Genomic DNA, 7,063 nt, shown 5'->3' with positions numbered 1-7,063 from the left:
GAATAGCTTAAGAGCTTGTGTTAGATTGAAAGAGCCATATGCTAGATAGATATACATGTTTAATCCCATTTGACTCATTCCATGTTAATAAATCACAAACTATTGCAGATTGATTGCACTATGATGTCTTTTATTGAAATAATCACCAATCAATTATAAAAGTATTGATGTCGAGTGGATTTAACAAAATGATAGAAAGTGGTAAAGATGATATTTGTTATACAAATAAAGGAAATCATGGTTATATAGTAAATTCTAACTATATTGTAGACACATGTTACACAATTTCATTACTTCTTTTAGCTTTTCTTGGTTAGTCTCCCTCGATGTTAGGTTGGGTGTCTTTCATGTTAGGAAAGATTTAGGGGAGGCTTTAAAGCTCTATGGTAGGGTGGTAAAGCACTTCTACAACATACTTGCCTTCAAGTTTCTTAAGCAGGTTTTAGAGCTCATTTCAGATTGATTGTCCTAGTCATGCCATCTTGATATTTTGGTATATGGTATCTGGTATATGTATTTCTTTTAAATTAAACAACAATTAATCAATTAATATTGACTACTTAATATTCAAATGATCTTGACTGTCTCTAACTTTCGCATTTTATGGGGATTTCTGTTGTGGCATTAGTTTTATAGGGGTAGTCTTTACACGTACACTCCTCCCTTTTTCTAGCACTAGAGTATTTTATCCTCTATTGTAGATTCAAAAGGTACCTAGGACATTACTGATGTTCTATGCAAAGACACCATCTTGGTTACTCGGACAACCTTATGCATTATACACTTTGACTCCCTTCATACACAAATGGTGTCAAATCAAATCAAGAGGCAATCAATTCTTTGGGGTAGGAAAGTTCATTTCTTTGGACGAGAGTAACCACTCATATTTACTTATCAAATTATGGACACCAATATGCTTGGATTTAGTGGCTACCAAGCTACCATTCAAGTCTCTTAGAAAAGGGAACATGGAAAATATTTGCTATGATGGTCTTTCAAATGGATCCATTTATCAACCACCCCAAAGTAGGTACTAAGGCTCTTTTGAGCTCCATTCTCACCCACATGGAATACATATCTACTACAAGTGTGGTTGTATGGATGCAAAAGAATATAATTAACTCATATTTATTTGAGTGTAAAATAACTCACCCTACTCTAGAGCATTCATTGTCATGCTAATGAAGGATGTGGAGATGTGATAATTACTAGAAATATCTCGCCAGTTGGTTATGAGCAAGATTTAACACCCCTAAATTCGTATGGTTTGTAATTGCAAAAGGAGTAGCTATGTCTTAGGAATTCTCACTTAAATACACTTTCGTGAGTCCTATGAGATTGTCAATCTATTGACTCTTATGACATTACTCTATAATGAGAAAATGGAATGAACTAGAGAAAGAGGACCCAATAAAGGGGGAAATCTACCTTCAAGATGAATATCTGTCAAATTAAGCCAAATTAAAAGGGAGAAATTGGTAAGTGCACTCAATATTCAAATAATATGTGTACTTCCACTTCCACTCATGAAATGATAATAAAATTGATTAAGGTTGGTCAAATAGCTGAGGAATTGGGAATAGTGAAAATTACCCAATTCCTCAACTATCACACTACTCAATTCAGTCCATGCCAAATCAAAAATAGAAATCCTCAACCAATTTCCAAGTGATTTGGGAATTTACCCCTGAGATTATTATGTGGCACAACAATGTAGTCCATCTCAAAAAGCTCTATAGAAATCTCCAATAGAATCACCCCGCTCACAATAAAAGGAAAATAAAAAATTCCCCATACTCCAAACTTTCATTATTTTTCTTCACCTTTCCATGTGTTTTTTCCAATCCTGTATCTAGTTTATATATATATATATATATACCTAATAAAACAACTTAGTTGGATGAATATACCATTTTATAAACAAAAATTTGATTGTAGTTCTTGGATTTTCTTAAAGAACATCGATCCAAATAAAAAAGGAGAATCAAACCACCTCCAACAATAAGATATTACATACATGTGCTAGATAATAACTTTAGTCTAGTAGTCCCTCTTTGCCCAATATAAATAGGTCCAACTCTTCCCCAAAATTGATTAATATTTTTTGTGGTAGCTTCATGGAAGTATAGAAGTAAAACATCCTTCACTTCTTCTAATACTTTTATTCCATGGCCATCCTTGTCTAGAACAAGTTCTTGACCACTCATTATAATACCTAAAAATGGAGAATGAGAAATCTTGCAAATAAGACTAGAATAAAATACATCAAAATCCATGAATCTCCATTTCTTTTGAAACTAGAAACTTTAAGGAAAAAATCAAATTAAATTACAAAGTAAATAGGTAAACAAAACTAGAGATATGGACAAAATCCCCATTAGACCCTTATTTGCCTCAAATAGTCATAAGCATTCATGTCTTGTAAAGTTTTCTACTAGATTTGACTACAACTCTAAGTTTGACTTTCCACATAAAAGTGAAAAGTGGTCAAAAGATCAACATGTTTTAAGCTCTCCTAGAATGATAAGTAGTGGAAAATTAGAAGCATGCTAGCCCTCATGAAGCTATGTGCATACTCAATGAAAAAAATAAGTTTATTGCACATTTCGTTATTGAGTGTGCCAAGCTTCAACAAATTACCAACTACATATGCATGCCCACAATGAAATATGATAATGTTGCATTAAACTAAAAGTATGCAAACTCCTATTTGCTTATCATTTTTTGCGTGCTACATATGTATTAGACACTCTCTCCTATGTCTACATGTTTGAATTCAATGTCATTGTGTTGGGATGAAAATTGGTGAGGTGTTTAGAATAGAAAATATGACAAAACAATATCATTGTATTGTCTATAAACAAACTCCATAAAGTGTTGTTCTAGGGACTTCAAATTTATTAAACTTTGTTTGATGTAATTGCACCTTACAAGAAAGGTGACCATTAGTTTTAGCAAGGGCAAGCAACTTTTCTTCTTTGTGATGCTTAAATTTGATATAACCATTTCTATATTATTTGGAAATGAGATAATATATTAACATGTAGAGGATTTGAACTCAAGTTTTTGTAAGGTTAAGGAAAAAGTTGTGGATTATGAAAGAGTAATTTTGGATTACGAAAGAGATGTCACCTAATGAAATTAAGAGCTTGTTGTATTGACGTAGTGCAAACAAGATCATCCCAAACTAGTATGTATATGAAAGTTAATTTGATCAGCATACACCCTACAACATCATAAAAATGTGCTTAGATATAGGGGAGATGACCCCAATAGCCACCCAAGCTAACTTCACACACAGAACTCCTAAATTGTAAGTTAGATCTCGCTGATTTTTCCGGTGTATCTTGGTAGGTGAGTTAAGAGCTGAAGACTGAGGTTTTCACTTTTGGGTATAGAGATCATCAAGTGCAAAGTGGTCTAAAATAGAGATTTCAAAAGTGTTGCCCAATGCCCGCTATTTTCTTGCACCAATAGTCATTCACTCAAACATGTCAGTACAAATGGCCCTTCACCTACCAAAAAACTAAAAACTGATCAACAATTATTAGTACATGTGTTTTCATTTTTGGGGCTCTTTAAATAGTAGTAATTGGAGGATAAACATGAAAAAAAGGTCATGATTATTAGAATCCCCAACGGTAACTGGGTCATTTCCTTTATCAACTCCTACTCTTTATATACTTTCAAAAATTGATCTTTGATATATCTTGAGTGTATCTATTGTGCACCAAGATGCAATTGCTAGTATACTTCTTTTGTCATTACATAAGATTGGTGAGAGAGAACTCATATACCTATCTAAAAAGACAGTCTATTTTAATTTAAAATTAATTTTCATTTAAATTATCTGCAATGATAACTCTTTTACGGCTGCACTCATTCAAGTATAATTTGACTCATCCTTGTTAAATCCCAATCATGATACGACTATATTAACTTTTGTTTTAATTTTTGTGTGTAGGGCTTTGAGTAGATAAATATACCATCTAAATTTGACCGCATGGTTTCTATAGTCCCTACTATGGAGGTTCTCGTAAGACGATAAATCTTAACAATTTTTGAAAACCAGGGCCCAGGTATGACTGGTTTTAAAATGGATCTTCCTCCTTCGAAAGAAGGCTGTGATGATGTGATCCCATTAATAACACAGTCCAAAAGTAGACACATCTATAAATAGGATAAATCTCCATTAGAATTATAAGGCATGCTGTCGGCGCTGGGCAATAGCAAAATCATGTTTTTTTCTGTGGAGAAAAACAAATAAGGCATTAAAATCATGCGGTCATAAACATAGCATACAGATATGACTTTTATAGGCTACTGTTGGATTTGCACTGAGTAATGTATGTATAGGAAGGTTTTATTCCAAGATACAAAAAATTGATTCAATGACACAATTGAAACAAAAGTTTTAGCCCATAGTTTATCATATATACAACAAAATACACAAATCAATGACATAGTGACATAATAGAATGTACTGTCCATAGCTTTTCTCTGCATTTCGGCCGAGGAAAATTTAGGAATCTTGCCATGGCAGTTGTGGGGCAGGGGTTTTTAGGACAGAGTATGATAATTGCAAGAGTTGAGCCAAAACATCTCATCACAGTAGCTGTGGTGATCTAGATTGATGGCTCTGGTAATAATTTTAGAGACACCTAGGATGATTTGGAGCTTCAATTGCACATATAAATAGAGAATTGGTGCCTCATAGGATGGGTATAATTGCTTCTGCTGAACTTTGCATTGCAGTAAGAGAAGTTGTAATGGAGACAGAGAAAAGTTTCCTTTTGCTTATTGTTTTAAATGGGCTTTTAGTAATGTCTGTCTTGGCATCCCCTGCAGTCTTTTGGGAGGATTTTCACATAACGTAGGGAGATGATCACATCAAGCAGACCAGTGAATTAGATGGCAATGCCATTCAGCTTCGTTTGGATCAAATCTCAGGTACATTTATGCTTTATGGGCTACTTTTGAAAGATCTCTTGGCTTGACCTAATAGTTATTTGGCTTTTGGGGGCTAATTATAAAGTTATATGTCTTGTTGAAAATTACTTGGATATTTGTAACAACCTCGATGGTAGGATATAGAATGTGATCTCATTTTTATAATATATACAAAGTTATCACACTCTATATTAAACATATTAATCAAGTAAATACGCACTGTCTACAAATATCTGAAGTTGAGACACAATAAGGCTTATTCTTGTAACTGGGTTTTATTCCAGGCTCGGTATTTGCTTCAAAGAAAAGGTATCTTTTTGGTCGAATTAACATGAAAATCAAACTTGTTCCTGGTGATTTTGCTGGAACAGTCACTGCTTTCTATGTCAGATTCTTTACTCGTTTGGATGACTTTGTTTCAATGTACATGCTGACATCTTTGCCACGTTGAAAGATACAAAGTTCTATTAATAGACTTTACCGCTCTTACAATGTGATAATGTTAACTAGTTTGGATTTCTTTGTTTTCTAAATAATGCTTCGTTGTTCATGCTAACAACATTGCCGGTTTGAAACATACAGAGTTTGACTTCACCTTACTTCTCTATCAATGAGATAATGTTTATTTAGGGCATGATTTCTAATCTCTGTTTTTTAATGTTTTTTTAAAGTGGATCATATTAATGTTGGCCCCTGAACATTTTAGTAGTGTTGGTGTGTTTGTATGTAGTTTCCGAATGCCATTGTGTATGATTTGTTTCAATCATTCATAAGTCACTGTACACTGAAGTTATAAAAGGTTTGCCAGGCTTCATACCTTCATCCATCTCCTCCATTATACAATTGGCATTCTCTTCTACTACTTGTAGTTGGCCAGTACTCATCCTTGTATAGGAAGTATAATATTGGATATGGAAATCCACTATCAAATCTCTTTGTGTTCTACTCCTTTGCACTTGATCAGCTTCACTATTCAGTACCAAATGAATACTAACAAAAGTAGCAATGCTTTTCTGATTACTTTCTTGGATTTTGGGCTTTCATTGTATCATTCTTTCTAACTAACCCAACTTTTCAGTTTCTTTGGACCTTTCTTCAGGGTTAACTATATTAAGATCTAAGTATGCCCTTCCTATTTGGTAACTTATGATTGTATGAGCAGATGAATTCGGACACAGAAAACTTGAGGGATGAAGTGGACTTTGAGTTTTTGGGGAACAGATGAGGACAGCCATATACTGTCCAAACAAATGTTTTCGCCCATGGAAAGGGTGACAGAGAACAGAGAGTAAACCTCTGGTTTGATCCTTCTGCAGAATTTCACACCTACTCTATTCTATGGAACCATTATCATATAGTGTAAGTAAAGCCTTCACTAACCCAATTATTTTTTCTTGTACTTTTTGAGCCATTATGCTGAAACGAGGACATTAATTTCCATATGTGCAGATTCTCAGTAGACAATATACCAATTAGGGTATATAAAAAAAATGAAGCAAAAGGGATCCTTTATCCAAAGGCTCAGCCAATGGGTATATATTCCACTCTGTGGAATGCAGACAATTGGGCTACACGAGGAGGGTTAGAGAAGATAGACTGGAGTAAATCACCATTCAATGCATATTACAAAGAATTTGATATAGAAGCATGTTCATTTCCAGGAGGGATTAGCTGTCTCTCTAACACCACCAATTGATGGGAGGGTTTGAACTACAGGAGTCTGAATGCTGTACAAGCAAGGAATTACAGGTGGGTGAGGCTGTGCCACATGGTATATGACTACTGTACTGATAAATCCAGGTACCCAGTTCCCCCACCAGTGTTTTGCTGGCATATGAATTGCTTCAACACACAATGGCTTGGAAGAACAAGTTAAGGACTCTGGTTATTATCACTTGTATGGAGGATATGTATGATAAAAATAGATAATGTACTCTGTTCATATTACGCTATAATGAGGGAATCCTAAATTGCAATAAGAAGGAAAACCTAAATTTTCTGTTAGAAATTTGCTAAGGGTATGAGATTGTAGATGGTTTAACTGGTGCAATCATTATCTAAAATATAGAAAGGAACTTAAAAATCCACATTTCCTGTTTAAAAAAAAAAAAAA

The 7,063-nt window shown here is 34.1% G+C and overlaps 1 pseudogene across 1 annotated transcript; it reads left to right on the top strand.

Moving 5' to 3' along the window:
- The first annotated feature begins 4,718 nt into the window (after positions 1 to 4,718).
- LOC149557803 (putative xyloglucan endotransglucosylase/hydrolase protein 6) lies at positions 4,719 to 6,958 on the top strand (annotated as a pseudogene). The gene is made up of 4 exons (XR_016364920.1): positions 4,719 to 4,950; positions 5,235 to 5,335; positions 6,113 to 6,309; positions 6,400 to 6,958. The product of XR_016364920.1 is annotated as a putative xyloglucan endotransglucosylase/hydrolase protein 6 (transcript).
- The last annotated feature ends 105 nt before the right edge of the window (positions 6,959 to 7,063 follow it).

This window comes from Cupressus sempervirens, chromosome 5 (genome assembly GCF_028749045.1).
Source record: "Cupressus sempervirens isolate cs-2001-9-10 chromosome 5, ASM2874904v1, whole genome shotgun sequence".
NCBI classification, from domain to species: Eukaryota; Viridiplantae; Streptophyta; class Pinopsida; order Cupressales; family Cupressaceae; genus Cupressus; species Cupressus sempervirens.
The sequence above is the reverse complement of the archived record's forward strand: the minus strand, read 5'-3'. Positions and strand labels throughout refer to the sequence as shown.